The sequence below is a fragment of the Monodelphis domestica genome, chromosome 3, assembly GCF_027887165.1.
Source record: "Monodelphis domestica isolate mMonDom1 chromosome 3, mMonDom1.pri, whole genome shotgun sequence".
Classification (NCBI taxonomy): Eukaryota; Metazoa; Chordata; class Mammalia; order Didelphimorphia; family Didelphidae; genus Monodelphis; species Monodelphis domestica.
The window spans coordinates 362,257,815-362,274,849 of NC_077229.1; the positions used below are offsets into that span (position 1 = coordinate 362,257,815).

At 35.1% G+C, this 17,035-nt stretch overlaps 1 protein-coding gene across 2 annotated transcripts in view; it reads left to right on the plus strand.

Moving 5' to 3' along the window:
- The window catches only part of LOC100015273 (cadherin-10), a 298,482-nt gene that overhangs the window by 197,831 nt on the left and 83,616 nt on the right, over positions 1–17,035 (plus strand). The gene's annotated exons all lie outside the window — the stretch shown is intronic.

A 17,035-nucleotide genomic window follows, 5' to 3' on the forward strand; every position in this document is an offset into this window, starting at 1 on the left:
ATCTGAAGATGATAAGATGTATTCAAATGATATTTTGTTGATTGCAGCAAGTCCTAGAAAATAATATAGCCTCCTAAATTATATCAATAATCACTAAGGAAGAAGTTAGTCAACTATTATTCATAAAGGTTGTAAATAAACATATAAAACAAATAGATGAAGAATGGCTATTGCTTGTTGTATGAATAACATACAGAGTTCATTCATCAAATTCATCAGTATATCTATATAGTTTAGACAGATACTTCACATTGAGCCAGAATTAAATCAGATAAGAATAGCTCAATTGCCTCGAGGGAATCGAAATGCTTTTTTAATGATTCCAATCTTTTCCCAGAAAGGAAAGTCCTTTTTTTAACTTCAATATCCTTGTGATGCTGTTATTTTTCAGTGCATCACTCAGTGATACAATCTATGAAGAACTGAGATTCCACATAACCCAAAAGACAATGAAGTGTGCACACTGTCAGATGCCTCAGATTACAAATGAGGATTCAAGAAATTGGAGAGAAGTGATATAAAGGATGCTGGCAGAGAAATGAATGAAAAGAGACTGACAAAAACTGCTGGGAAAAATTGGACAATGATATGGAAGAAATTATATTTAAAACAACACCTCATATCATATTCAAAGAAAAGCTTAAAATGATTATAAAATCTACATAAAAGCATCATGTCTTAAACAAATTAGAGAAAAAAATTGAAAAATAGCTATTGTATAGCTATGGGTAAGAGAACAGACCATGGCAATGTAAGGAAATCATAGTAGACAAATTGTTTGAATTTTATTACATAATATTAAAAAATCCGCCACCCCATAATTCCATTAATGCTATAAATGGTAGTGGAAAAATTTAATTGGAAATTTTTTTCAGATTTTTTAAAAGCAGCTGTTTCCATGGTGTAGAATAAATTGATTCAAATTTATTGTAATAAGAGTCATTTCCCAATTTATAAATGGCCCAAAGTTATAAACAGACAATTCATATTGGAAAAAGCTATCAATAGACATATTAAAATAATCAAGATTACTACTAATCAGAGAAATGAAAATTAAGATAATTCTGAGCTTCTACCTCTTACCCTAAGGAGTGGAAAAAGTGACAAAAGGGAAAATAGCAAATGATAGTGGGGTTATGAGAATACATGTACTAATGGTGGACCTGCACATTAGTCCAACTATTTTAGAAAGAGTCAAAGAGGGTAGAATGCTGGGCCGAGAATCAGAAAGGCTCATCTTCATATGTTCAAACCTGACTTCAGATACTGACTAGTTGTGCAACTCAGAACAACCCCTATTTATCTCAGATTCCTCATCTATAAAATGAGTTAGAGGAGGTAATGGCAGACCCTGGAAGTAACTTCACCAAGAAAACTGAAAATGAGGTCATAAAAAGACACAACAGAAACTTCTAGTAAACAATTGGAATTCCATATAAAAAGTTAACAGTGTGCATCCTTTGATAACTCTATGCCATTGCTAGGTCTATAGCCTAAAAAATCAAATATGTGTGTGTGTGTGTGTGTGTGTGTGTGTGTGTATGTGTGGATGTATATAATTTGTATAATTTAAAATTTGTGGTGACCAAAAAAAAATTGCTAACAAAAAACCCTGAAACCCAAAAAAAAGTCCATCAATTGAGGACTGACTAAATAAATTTTGACATATGAATGTGACAATACTACTGTGTTGTAAGAAATGAATAAATACATGATTTTTAAAGATTCACAGAAAGATACATGAACTGCTCCAGACTGAAGCAGAAATGCATGAATATTTTTTATTATAACATTCATCTTATAAAAAAAACTTGAAAAAATTTTAAGTGATGCAGGAAATAAAAAAGAAACCCAGTTTATAAAATAAAAATGATAATGGTAAAAACAAAAAAAAATTAAAATTGTAAGAATTGTAATATACAGAATTACCATTCATCATCCTAGGGTTCTGATGATGAAACATGCTATTGTTGACAGAGATGAAAGACTTAGGATGCAGAATGAGACAGAGTTTTGTGCACAGCCTTTGAGGGAATTTATTTTGCTTTTATTTGCCTTTATTTTCCAGAGGAAATACAAAAGGAAGGAAAAATAGATTTTTTTAAATAGAGAGCTGGGCAAGTCTGTGCTATAAATATAGAATATATATTTTAGATGTGGTCAGTATATTATCAAATTTATCTTACTTTGTTATAGAAGACCACCCATGAAATAGAGGTAATTGGTTAATTTTTATGATTTAAGAGAAAATATTTTAATAATCCTTTAAGTTAAAAATAATTCAGGCATGTTTTGAAAACAAAGGGAAAGGCCAATTCTTTAATATTTGTAAGTGAACATTAGAAAGCCACTTTGGTTAGATCCCCATAATCTAAAATAATGAGAGAAATTTAATTTATGAACTTGACAGATTGGGCAAAGGTAATTGAGTTTTTTTTTATCTTTATTTTTGGGGAAGAACACTTAATATCAATAAATCACAGATCCATTTGATAGAGTTATTTTATGTTTTACTCTTTCACTCTCTTGATTAATGCAAAGAGCTATTTTTATCTTCAAAAAGAGTCACTTTTACTTCTGTCTCTGAGTCTCTATTTTTTTCTCTGTTTCTGTCTCTGTCTCCTCTGTCTGTATCTATCTTTCATTTATTTATTAGTTAAATTAAAATACCAAGTTAACTTGTTTCCTACATGTCCTTCCCCAAGTAGAGAAGACATCATCTGATATAAAATATCTATAAAACTATGTCTTATTATTAGTTCTTTCTCTGAAATTGGATATGCACAAGTCATTATATATGTTATATATATATATATATATATATATATATATATATATATATATAACATGTTCTACTATTGTATATAATGTTCTTTTGGTTCATTTTTTCACAATTTAATGTGGCTCTTTCCATATGGTTCCAAAATTAACCTGTTTGTCATTTCTTAGGGTCCACTGTATTCCATCACACTCATATGTCACAACTTGTTTAACCATGCCCCAAGTATGGGGCATCTCTTCAATTTTTAGTTCTTTACCACCATAAAAAGAGCTACTATAAATGTTTTAAAACATATATGTTCTTTTCCTTTTACCCTGATAGACTTAGGAAAGAAACCTAATAGTGATACTGCTGGATCAAAAATTACACACAGTTATGAAATACTTGTGACATAAGAATAATTCCACACTTGCCAAAAAACTGACCTGGAAAAGAGAAGATGAGACAATATAAGAATAGTTGGACTCCCAAAAAGTTATGATTTAAAAAAAAAGACCTTACTTACCATACTCCAAAAAAATCAGCAAGGAAAACTGCCCAGAAAGTTAAGGAACAGAGGGTAAAATAGATATTGAAAAAATCCTCCAATCAGCTCCTAGAGGAGATGAAATTCACAGGAACAGAATTACTAAATTTGATAGCCTCCAGATTAAGGAGAAAATACGAAAAGGAACAAGATAAAAAATAGTTCAAACACTGTGGAGCTAAAGTCAGAATCACACAAGACAGCAGATGCAACGTTAAAAGAATTTAAGATATGGAATACAATATTTTTCAGAGTAAAGAATTGGGCTTACCATCAGGAATAGCATATCTAGCAAAGATGAACATAATTATGAAAAATAAAAAAAGATATTTAATGAATTAAAAGAATTTTAAGTGTTCCTGCAGAAAAACCAAGAACTCTAGAAAATTTGAAAACAGAAAGGAAGAGGGATGTGATAAGGAGGGGATTATGAAGAGAAAGGAGAACAAGGGGACAAGAAAAAGGAAAAAAGGGAGGGATACCTAGGAGACTACATATCAAGATGTAGGAGGGTTAAATGAGGGGACAGGGGAATCCAAAAATAAGAGGGTATAGTTGGGGCATATGTAAGAGAAGATGGAAAGAATAAAAACTAAAAGGTAAGTGATAAGAAATACGAAATTGAATTTTGGAAATGTGCTAATTTGGAGCTAAGAGGGCAAAGCAAGAGGATAAGGAAGGATTTTGGGGAAAGAAAGTGAATAGATGTATTGGTCCAATAAACCTTTGAGGAGGCATGTAGCAGAAAGAAAGGAAGAGGGGTACAAACAGGTATATGAATGGAGTAGATAGAAATGCACAATTAGTTAACTATGAGTATAATGTTACTATTGAATATAATGGCATGAATCCATGCATGTGAAGAAAATGGATAGCAGAAAGGATTTTAAAAATAGGACTGGGGTGTGGGGTGGGGGCAGAGTTAAGATGGCCTTTTAAACACAGCAAAAATCCAGACCTCTGTGAAAACCCTTCCATACCAAGGAAAAACAAAGTGCTTTGAGGGGACAGAAAACCAAATCTAACAATAGGTCAGAGCTGGGGGACCCTCCTGCTGGATTCAACTTAAAAGGTTCTCCAAAAATAAATAGCCTGAATTTTTTAATTCTCTGGTTTAAGGTAAAGGAAGAAGGAAGGTCCCAGGACCCCTCCCCCACCTACTGTACTGGGTTTCTGGTGTTTGTTGGAATCTTGGGGCGAGGGATCTAGCCCCAAAAGAGTGACTTGCTGGCACTGCTATGCCTGGCTCAGGGTACTAGCAGGCAGGTTGTTGTAGGAGAAGTGCAAAGAGAGCAGCTGAGCCACAGCCCAAACTCTCCATCTGTCCTCCCTCATTGAGGTTTTGGCTTCAGGGCACATATAGCTCCAAAGATAAAATCCAACCTGGCTTAATCTTATCAATAGGGCAGAGAAGAAGTCTTCAGAGTACAGGGAAGCTCAATCTCCAACACCCCTTCCCCACTGACTATGCTGATAGCCTTGCTGACTAAGTTCCCAGGACAAAGAAAACTTTAATCATTTCAGAATACCTTGGTAACAGGGTGGGAAGCACAACTCCCTTCAGCCTCCACAACTCCATGTACACCTTCAGCTTCTGCTGCCAGCTGGGGAAGACCTGACCTCAGGACTCATTAATATTTGGCCTAATCTAGTCAATAAGCAGAGCAGAGAAGAAGCCTCTTCAGGACAGAACAGTCCAAACCCACAAATCTAGCAAACAAATGAAGGATCAAAATTAGAACCAATGACTGGGGGTTGGGGTGGAAGGGAAAAAAATATGAGTAAGCAACAGAAAAAGGAAAAAAAAGGATTTACAATTGACAGCTTCTATCCAGGTAATGAACAAAGAACAAATGGAAAAAAGAGAATCAAGGAACATGCAAGCAAAATTTCAGAAATTCTAGGGAATTGGGCACAGGCTTTGGAAGAATTCAAAATACAATCCAAAAAAATATTAACTGAGTCTGAAGACAATTGAGAAAAGAACTTCAAAAGCAAAATAAGTCATCTAGAAACATAGATACATGTCTTGAAAGCCAGAATTCACCAGTTTGAAAACAAGGCAAAGAAGGTAAAAGATGATTTATAAAGAAAATCAGATTAGAAATAAAAGGAAACCAAAAAAGCCAGAGATAAAATTTAATCTTTATCAATTAGAGTCAAACAACTAGAAGCAAACGACTTCACAGGGCAGCAATAGTCTATAAAACAAAATCAGAAGAATGAAAAAATTGAGGAATATATGAAACACCTCATTGACAAAATTTCAGACTTGGAAAATAGATCCAGGAGAGACAATTTAAGAATTATTGGACTTCCAGAAGATCATAACAAAAGAAAAAGTCTGAACATCATTCTACAGGAAATTATCCAAGAAAAATTGCTTTGACATTCTTGACAAGAGGGAAATGTTAAGATTGAAAGAATCCACAGATCACCTCCTACATTTAGTTCCCAATTGACAATGCCCAGGAATGTTATAGCCAAATTTAAGAACTACCACAACAAGGAAAAAATATTACAAGCTGCTAAGAAGAAGTCTTTTAGATAACATGGAACCAAAATTAGGATAATGGGTGGGACATGACTGCATACACGCTGAAGGACCAGAAGGCATGGGATGTGATATTCTGAAAAGCAAGGGAATTTGGTCTACATCCAACAATCAACTACCCAGCAAAATTGATTATATTCTTGTAGGGGAAAGTATGGTCACTTAATAAAATAGAAGACTTCCAAGCATCCATAAAGGAAAAAAAAACTGGACATAAACAGAAAATTTGATGCCAAAACATAGAACTCAAGAGAATCACCAAAAGGTAATTAAGAAAAGGGGGAGAAGATGGCGGCTTAGAGAAAGCTCAAGTTCAGATCTCCGGAAAAACCTTCCCGACCGATCTCAAACGATAAGCTCCTAAGGCGCCGAAATTCAAAACGATCAACAGCACAGACCCTGGGAACCCTCCTCCTGGACCTGGACCCGGTTCAAAAGGTACGGCTCCCCTCAAAAGCCAGAACCCGAGATCCCTCGGACCTCAGGGGTAGGAGCGCAGAGTCCAAGGCTCCCGGAAGCCGCAGCCCTGCCGGCTGGGCTCAGAGAGCAGAACCCTCAGGGCCTTCTACAGTCCCGGTGAAAGTTACTGCCTGGGGCTTCCGCTGCAGAGAGCTGGTCAAAACAACAGCAACCCTCAGGGCGGGCAAGACAGCCTCACGGGCTGGATCCTGCTATCCAAGTCTCAGTGAAAGTCTGTGCTCTCGGAGCTTGGGTTAGCTGCAGCCCATCCCCCGCAGGCCGACGAAACAGCCTCACGGCCAGCAATTCTGAAGGCAACTTCCTGAAAGCAACGTGGTCCGACCCTTTCATTCCAGTTCCAGTGAGGCATATTCAGTTTAACCCAGGGAAAGTCATAGAACCATCTGCCCAGGACTAAAGCCTCTGAACACCAGACAGAGACAAGAAAAGCCAATCCTCCACATTCAGAGATGGAAAACTCCACAGAAGCACAGAAGCCCCAAAATGCCAAGAAAAATAAGAAGAAAGGGGCGACTTTGGACACATTCTATGGAGCCAAAATACAAAATACAGAGCAGATAGAAGATAATATAAAAGAAAATGCTCCAAAACCTTCCAAAGGAAATGGAAACTCTCCACAAACCTATGAATAATTTGAATCAGAAATGACCAAAAAGATGGAAGCCTTCTGGGAGGAAAAGTTGGAAATAATGCAAAAGAAATTCACGCATCTACAAAACCAGTTTGACCAAACTGTAAAAGAAAACCAGGCTTTAAAGGCCAGAATCAGGCAGCTGAAAGACAACGATCGTGTAAAAGAGCAAGAATCAATAAAGCAAAGCCAAAATACCAAGAAATTAGAAGAGAACATAAAATATCTCACCGACAAGGTGATAGATCTGGAAAATAGGGGGAGAAGGGATAATTTAAGAATAATTGGACTCCCAGATAAGCCAGAAATAAACACCAAACTGGACATGGTGATACAAGATATAATCAAAGAAAATTGCCCAGAGATTCTAGAACAAGGGGGCAATACAGCCACTGACAGAGCTCACAGAACACCTTCTACACTAAACCCCCAAAAGACAACTCCCAGGAATGTAATTGCCAAATTCCAAAGCTATCAAACAAAAGAAAAAATCCTACAGGAAGCCAGAAAAAGACAATTTAGATATAAAGGAATGCCAATCAGGGTCACACAAGACCTTGCAAGTTCTACTCTGAATGATCGTAAGGCATGGAACATGATCTTCAGAAAGGCAAGAGAGCTGGGTCTCCAACCAAGAATCAGCTACCCAGCAAAACTGACTATATACTTCCAAGGGAAAGTATGGGCATTCAACAAAATAGAAGACTTCCAACTTTTTGCAAAGAAAAGACCAGAGCTCTGTGGAAAGTTTGATACTGAAAATCAAAGAGCAAGGAATACCTGAAAAGGTAAATATTAAGGAAAGGGGAAAATGTTATCTTCTTCTTTTACTCAAACTCTCTTCTATAAGGACTACATTTATATCAACCTATGTATACTAATATGTGGGGAAAATGTAATGTATAAATAGGGGGTAAAGAAAGACCAAATAGAATAATAATTCTCACACAAAGATTCATATGGGAAGGGGAGGGGAAGAAAACTCCTATAAGAAGGAGAGGAAGGGGGGGGGATTTACTTAAACCTCAATCTCAGGGAAATCAACTCTGAGAGGGAAAAACATCCAGATCCATTGGGATCTTGAATTCTATCTTACCCAACAAGGGTAAGGAGAAGGGAAAACCAAGGGGGGGAGGGGGAGAGGGAGAACAAAAAGGGAGGGAAAGAGAGGGGGGAAGGGGAGGGAACAAAAAGGGAGGGACTAAAAAGGGAAACATCAAGGGAGGGGACAAGGGGGACTGTTTCAAAGTAAATCACTGGACTAAAAGGTAGAGCCGAAGAAGAATAGGTTAGAATTAGGGAAGGCAATCAAAATGCCAGGGAGTCCACAAATGACAATCATAACTTTGAACGTGAATGGGATGAACTCACCCATAAAACGTAGACGAATAGCAGAATGGATTAGAATCCAAAACCCTACCATATGTTGTCTTCAAGAAACACACATGAGGCGGGTTGACACCCACAAGGTCAGAATTAAAGGATGGAGTAAGACCTTCTGGGCTTCAACTGATAGAAAGAAGGCAGGAGTGGTAATCATGATATCCGATAAAGCCAATGCAAAAATAGACCTGATCAAAAGGGATAGGGAAGGTAATTATATTTTGTTAAAAGGGACTATAGACAATGAGGAAATATCATTAATCAATATGTATGCACCAAATAATATAGCACCCAAATTTCTAATGGAGAAACTAGGAGAATTGAAGGAAGAAATAGACAATAAAACCATACTAGTGGGAGACTTAAACCAACCATTATCAAATTTAGATAAATCAAATCAAAAAATAAATAAGAAAGAGGTAAAAGAAGTGAATGAAATCTTAGAAAAATTAGAATTAATAGACATATGGAGAAAAATAAATAGGGATAAAGAGGAATACACCTTCTTCTCAGCACCACATGGCACATTCACAAAAATTGACCATACATTAGGTCACAGAAACATAGCACACAAATGCAGAAAAGCAGAAATAATGAATGCAGCCTTCTCAGATCACAAGGCAATAAAAATAATGATTAGTAATGGTACATGGAAAACCAAATCTAAAACCAATTGGAAATTAAACAATATGATACTCCAAAACCGTTTAGTTAAAGAAGAAATCATAGAAACAATTAATAATTTCATTGAGGAAAATGACAATGGCGAAACATCCTTTCAAACCTTTTGGGATGCAGCCAAAGCAGTAATCAGAGGTAAATTCATATCCCTGAATGCTTATATTAACAAACAAGGGAGAGCAGAGATCAATCAATTGGAAATGCAAATGAAAAAACTGGAAAGCGATCAAATTAAAAACCCCCAGCAGAAAACCAAATTAGAAATCCTAAAAATTAAGGGAGAAATTAATAAAATCGAAAGTGATAGAACTATTGATTTAATAAATGAGACAAGAAGCTGGTACTTTGAAAAAACAAACAAAATAGACAAGGTACTGGTCAATCTAATTAAAAAAGGAAGGAAGAAAAGCAAATTCACAGCATTAAAGATGAAAAGGGGGACAGCACCTCTGATGAAGAGGAAATTAAGGCAATCATTAGAAATTACTTTGCCCAATTATATGGCAATAAATACACCAATTTAGGAGAAATGGATGAATATATACAAAAATACAAACTGCCTAGACTAACAGAAGAGGAAATAGAATTCCTAAATAATCCCATATCAGAAATTGAAATCCAACAAGCCATCAAAGAACTTCCTAAGAAAAAATCCCCAGGGCCTGATGGATTCACCTGTGAATTCTATCAAACATTCAGAGAACAGTTAATCCCAATACTACACAAACTATTTGACATAATAAGCAAAGAGGGAGTTCTACCAAACTCCTTTTACGACACAAACATGGTACTGATTCCAAAACCAGGCAGGTCAAAAACAGAGAAAGAAAACTATAGGCCAATCTCCCTAATGAATATAGATGCAAAAATCTTAAATAGGATACTAGCAAAAAGACTCCAGCAAGTGATCAGAAGGATCATTCACCATGATCAAGTAGGATTCATACCAGGGATGCAGGGCTGGTTCAACATTAGGAAAACCATCCACATAATTGACCACATCAACAAGCAAACTAGCAAGAACCACATGATTATCTCAATAGATGCAGAAAAAGCCTTTGATAAAATACAACACCCATTCCTATTAAAAACACTAGAAAGCATAGGAATAGAAGGGTCATTCCTAAAAATAATAAACAGTATATATCTAAAACCAACAGCTAATATCATCTGCAATGGGGATAAACTAGATGCATTCCCAATAAGATCAGGAGTGAAACAAGGATGCCCATTATCACCTCTACTATTTGACATTGTACTAGAAACACTAGCAGTAGCAATTAGAGAAGATAAAGGAATTGAAGGCATCAAAATAGGCAAGGAGGAGACCAAGTTATCACTCTTTGCGGATGACATGATGGTCTACTTAAAGAATCCTAGAGATTCAACCAAAAAGCTAATTGAAATAATCAACAACTTTAGCAAAGTTGCAGGATACAAAATAAACCCACATAAATCATCAGCTTTTCTATATATCTCCAACACAGCTCAGCAGCAAGAACTAGAAAGAGAAATCCCATTCAAAATCACCTTAGACAAAATAAAATACCTAGGAATCTATCTCCCAAGACAAACACAGGAACTATATGAACACAACTACAAAACACTCGCCACACAACTAAAACTAGACTTGAACAAATGGAAAAACATTAACTGCTCATGGATAGGACGAGCCAATATAATAAAAATGACCATCCTACCCAAACTTATTTATCTATTTAGTGCCATACCCATTGAACTACCAAAATACTTCTTCACTGATTTAGAAAAAACTATAACAAAGTTCATTTGGAAAAACAAAAGATCAAGGATATCCAGGGAAATAATGAAAAAAAAACACACATGATGGGGGCCTTGCAGTCCCTGACCTAAAACTATATTACAAAGCAGCAGTCATCAAAACAATTTGGTACTGGCTAAGAAACAGAAAGGAAGATCAGTGGAATAGACTGGGGGAAAGCGACCTCAGCAAGACAGTATACGATAAACCCAAAGATCCCAGCTTTTGGGACAAAAATCCACTATTCGATAAAAACTGCTGGGAAAATTGGAAGACAGTGTGGGAGAGACTAGGAATAGATCAACACCTCACACCCTACACCAAGATAAATTCAAAATGGGTGAGTGACTTAAACATAAAGAAGAAAACCATAAGTAAATTGGGTAAACATAGAATAGTATACATGTCAGACATTTGGGAGGGGAAAGGCTTTAAAACCAAGCAAGATATAGAAAGAATCACAAAATGTAAAATAAATAATTTTGACTACATCAAACTAAAAAGCTTTTGTACAAACAAGACCAATATAACTAAAATCAGAAGGGAAACAACAAATTGGGAAAAAATCTTCATAGAAACCTCTGACAAAGGTTTAATTACTCATATTTATAATGAGCTAAATCAATTGTACAAAAAATCAAGCCATTCTCCAATTGATAAATGGGCAAGGGAAATGGATAGGCAGTTCTCAGATAAAGAAATCAAAACTATTAACAAGCACATGAAGAAGTGTTCTACATCTCTTATAATCAGAGAGATGCAAATCAAAACAACTCTGAGGTATCACCTCACACCTAGCAGATTGGCTAACATAACAGCAAAGGAAAGTAATGAATGCTGGAGGGGATGTGGCAAAATAGGGACATTAATTCATTGCTGGTGGAGCTGTGAAATGATCCAACCATTCTGGAGGGCAATTTGGAACTATGCCCAAAGAGCAACAAAAGAATATCTACCCTTTGACCCAGCCATAGCACTGCTGGGTCTGTACCCCAAAGAGAAAATGGACACAAAGACTTGTACAAAAATATTCATAGCTGCGCTCTTTGTGGTGGCCCAAAACTGGAAAACGAGGGGATGCCCATAAATTGGGGAATGGCTGAACAAACTGTGGTATATGTTGGTGATGGAATACTATTGTGCTCAAAGGAATAATAAAGTGGAGAAGTTCCATGGAGACTGGAACAACCTCCAGGAAGTGATGCAGAGCGAGAGGAGCAGAACCAGGAGAACATTGTACACAGAGACTAATACACTGTGGTATAATCGAACGTAATGGACTTCTCCATTAGTGGCGGTGTAATGTCCCTGAACAACTTGCAGGGATCCAGGAGAAAAAAACACCATTCATAAGGAAAGGATAAACTATGGGAGTGGAAACGCCGGGAAAAAGCAACTGCCTGAATACAGAGGTTGAGGGGACATGACAGAGGATGGACTCTAAATGAACACTTTAATGCAAATACTATCAACAAAGCAATGGGTTCAAATCAAGAAAACATCTAATGCCCAGTGGACTTACGCGTTGGCTATGGGGGGTGGGGGGGGAGGAAAAGAAAATTATCTATGTCTTTAACGAATAATGCTTGGAAATGATCAAATAAAATATATTTAAAAAAAAAAGAAAAGGGGGAAAAAATCAACAAACTTTTTTTAAGGGACCCAATAAGTTGAAATGATTTGTATTCCTATAAGAAAAGATGATATTGGTAACTCTTAAAATTGTTATTATCATCAGGGTGGCTAGAAGAAGTATACTTAGATGAAATGGTGACAAACTGTATAGGATGAAATGTCAAAAGAAATAAATGTTGGAGGGGATGTGGCAAAAATGGAACACTAATGCATTTCTGCTGGAGTTGTGAATTGATCCAACCATTCTGGATGACAATTTGGAACTATGCCCAAAGGGATTTAAAAGACTGTATGCCAGGGGCAGCTGGGTCACTCAGTAGTGTGAGAGCCAGGCCTAGAGACAGGAGGTCCTAGGTTCAAATCTGGACTCAGACGCTTCCTAGCTGTGTGACTATGGGCATGTCACTTGACCCCCATTGCCTAACCCTTACCACTCTTCTGCTTTAGAACCAATACATAGTATTGATTCTAAGACAGAAGGTAAGGTTTAAAAAAAAAAGACTGCCTGCCCTCTGATCCAGCCATATCAATGCTCGAGATAATTAGGAAAATATGTGTACAAAAATATTTATAGACACATTCTTTGTGGCAGCAAAACATTGGAAAATGAGGGGATGCCTTTCAATTGGGGAATGGCTGAGCAAATTGTGGTATATGTTGGTGATGGAATATTATTGTGCTCAAAGGAATAATGAACTGGAGGAATTCCATGGAGACTGGAACAACCTCCAGAAATTTATGCAGAGTGAAAGCAGCAGAACTAGGAGAACATTGTACACAGACACGTATATACTGTGGCACTGGCAATTTGAAAAAAAAATAAGGGCAGAAAAGTATGCAAAGTTTTATTTTTATTTCTTTTCATTCATTCATTTATTCATTCATTTATTTTATTTCATGCTAACTCCATGCCATTTCCCTAAGTGGTATAAATTGTCCCAGTGGTTCACCTAGTCACACTTATTGTCTCTGAGAATTATTAGTGTGAATCATTATATTGTTTTGCACCAACCATTACGTCTAGCATCAGTTTTTGTCCAGTCTTCATTTGTAACATGTTGTGTCTGCATCAAAGAATTGCTTTCCTTTTTTTTTTCATTAATGCTGTTTAGTTATTAATAAAGAACCGTGATGTTGCTAGCTCAGAAAAGCCTAAGAAAAGTCACAAGTGCCTAGCCATGTTCATATGAGAATTTCTCACTAAATAATGATCGCTATTATGCATAATTTCAACCTACATTAAAAAAAGGCCTTCAGATGTATTGTTTTTTCATAAAACAATGTCCTATTATACTCTATCTCCACATAAAACATTTTCTCTGACTGTTACCCACTCCTGGCATGCACTTTTGAAAACCCCACATTTTGATGTAAATCTTTTGCAAATTCCTCCTTATTCTAATGGTTTCCCTCATTTTTTTTTCAGTTTATCTTGTATGTAGACTTTGCATGCATAGTTGCTTTCATGTTGTCCTTAATGTTAGATACTTTGTATCTACAGCACTTAGCACAGTTCCTGCCATGTCTTAGATGATTAATAAATGCTTATTCACTAACTTTAGGGGCAGAGTAAAGCAAATGAAGCCATCAACCTTTTAGGATCCCTTCCCTGAAAATATTTGAAGATCATGATTGTTTTTCCCTAAGGCTTCTCTTCTCTAGGCTAATATTCCATTTCCTTCAAGCATCGTTTTTATGGATTTGCTCCAGGTGCTCCTGACAGCCCTCATTGCCCTCTTGATCTTTTCTACTTTCTCAGTGTCTTTCACAAACCATGGAACCTCGAAATGCGGCCAAATTCATGTTAATTAACATCTAGTAAATAATATGTATTTATTAATAAGTAATAAGCACAGAAATCTAAAGGAAAGTAATAATTTACTTCTTTTTGTAAACTTAATTAATAATGAATCAATATATTTTATTAGTTTTTTTGGCTAGGGGTTAAGATGTTTTTCAGGTCACTCTGCTGAGACTTATCAAACTCTCTGTCTTATATACATTCTTATTTAGTTATGTCTTCACTATTCTGCATTTAATCAGGTGATATTTTTTTCAGCCAAACATAGGATCTTTATTTCCTTTTTCTTTTTTCAACCTACCTGAAGCAGTATGAGATAATGGATAAAGTACTGGTTGCTTTGACTGAAGAAAACCTAGGTCTAATTGTAGCATCTGATACTTAGAAGTGACTTGACAGTTTGGAAATCATTTTGCTTCTCTGTGGTATAGGAAGAACTGTAGGGACACAAAAGGAAAAAAAAAAGAAAATTGAAATAGTACTACTTGTATCATGTACCTCACAGGTCTTTGTGGCTAATAAACTTTAATCTGCTATATAAGTGGGAACAATTTATTATTGTTGTTAAGATCATTATTTTTTATGGAGTTTAGATAAAAATAGTTGGAGATTATATCATTATCTTGCTAGTCATTTAAATTTAATGATCTGTAAGAATGCACTCATGTGGATAAAATGACTTTTGTAAGTAAATAACAGCATTGTTATTACCTTAAATTTTAGAAATCTCACTGCATTGGGCTTATAAGTTCTAATCACAAACTGGATGACAGAGATAAAATGTACTTCATCCTGTCCCTGGTTTGGACATCTTGTAAGTCTGGTTATTTCGCAAAATTTTTATGGCAGATACTTTAAAAATTATGAGTATCCATTTCTTATCTACCTTCTTAAGAATTTAAAGACTCAGCATGCCAAATGCTTTATTCCATGTTTTTTTAGTTCCAAGTTTATTTATTCCATGTTTTGTAGTAGTAGTAGTAGTAGTAGTAGTAGTAGTAGTAGTAGTAGTAGTAGTAGTAGTAGTAGTAGTAGTAGTTTCTGATGGAGCTCAGATAGAAACAATTTTGTTATATTACTAACTTTCTAATATTCTTTTACATCCAGTATTCTGTCGACAACTAAGCAGGTGGACTAAATGAATGCTTTTTGGAATTGAAGGAATATATTGAGAAGTAAGCCCTAATTACATAGGTTCACTGAAAGCATTGTAGCACATAGAATGACACAATAATGATGACTAATGTCAGTAGTTTCACTGATATCTAATTAAAAATCAAACATCCCTACAATCAGGTTCTGAAAGAAAGGACATAGAGGAAAAAAATCTATCATTGTATTAACTTTAAAAAAATTAAAAATCACCACATTATTGCTTTATAGGTCAGTAGAAACATTCAGAGCTCCAGTGATTGAATCTATGCAAAAGATTAGCCAAGTCATTTATCTTTTTTTATAATTCCCGCATCTATAAAATAAGGAATTTTATGAGTTTGCTTTTAGTTTCAAATCTATGGTTCATTAATGATGCCCAATGAAGGTAGAAGAGAAGGCTAAATGAGTGGTGGGTATTACTGCTGATACATATGTATAATCAATTTATGTGAGTTTACATTTTTTTCAGATAACTTATGCCATTTAACACCTTCATGCCAGATGTTCTAGTCAGACACCCTCACAAATGATCATATGTTCAGATTCATCTTTAATGATTAACAAATTTTAAAAAAAAACATACACTTTAATGAATATGTTTCTTTGAGGTAGTATACTAAATTTTGTTGTTTATTTTAAATATAAGTATTCATTTATATTAATTTACTAAATTTTCATTCTTTTCGTTATATAACCTATTCTCTCAGCCTTTATTATAATCATAGAATGAACATTCTTTTTACTTAGAATAAAGTCCAATATAACATAATTTATGCCTCCTTAGGCTTGTTTGTTGTTTGTTTATTTTTTTAATCTACTTTAATAGAGAATAAATGTCTAAGGTATTAAGTAGGTTTTTACATTAAAAAAAAAAAGAGCAACTAAAGAGGACCACCTAACAAAAAACTTAACATAGAATTTTGTCTTCAAAATAATTTTCATTCTTGAATGTTCAAACCAATTAATCATCAGGAATTAATAGAAAGTCTTTTTTTTTTGTATCTCCTAATTTTTTCTGGACCTCATGATTACTTGCTTATTTCTGTATAGGTGAACTTCAAAGTATCCCTCTCAAAAAACCTAAATTATAATATTGAATTCCCACCAACAAGTCAGCTATGGCCAAATATAGCTTATGTGAACCAAATTTTAAGTTTTTTAAAGCTGCACTTTCTCTTGTCTCATTAAAACCTTGCATTATTCCTGAATTTAATTTTACAAAGCTCACGATAATGATGATAACATTTGCATTGAAAATATGCCATCACAACTATTGAATGCCTTATTGTTGCCATCTAAACATTTTCTAAGAAGTCTAATTTTGTTCCATTAATTAAGCCTTATTAAGGCTCAGTAGATAGGTATGAATTACCATTTTTATTAATATATTAGCTTTAATTTTTTATTTTAAATTTATTTGTTTATTTGTTACATACCTTACCTCCCTAGCTTCCCCCCATTAGAGAAGGCATCATTTGACATAAAGATATATGTATAAATAAAATTATGTCATGCATATTCCTACTTGTCAGTTTTTTCTTTGGAGATAGTCATTCTTCAAACAATATTTCTGTTTCTTTTTTGAATGTTTTCTTGGTTTTGCTTTTTTAACTCATAATAACTTCAT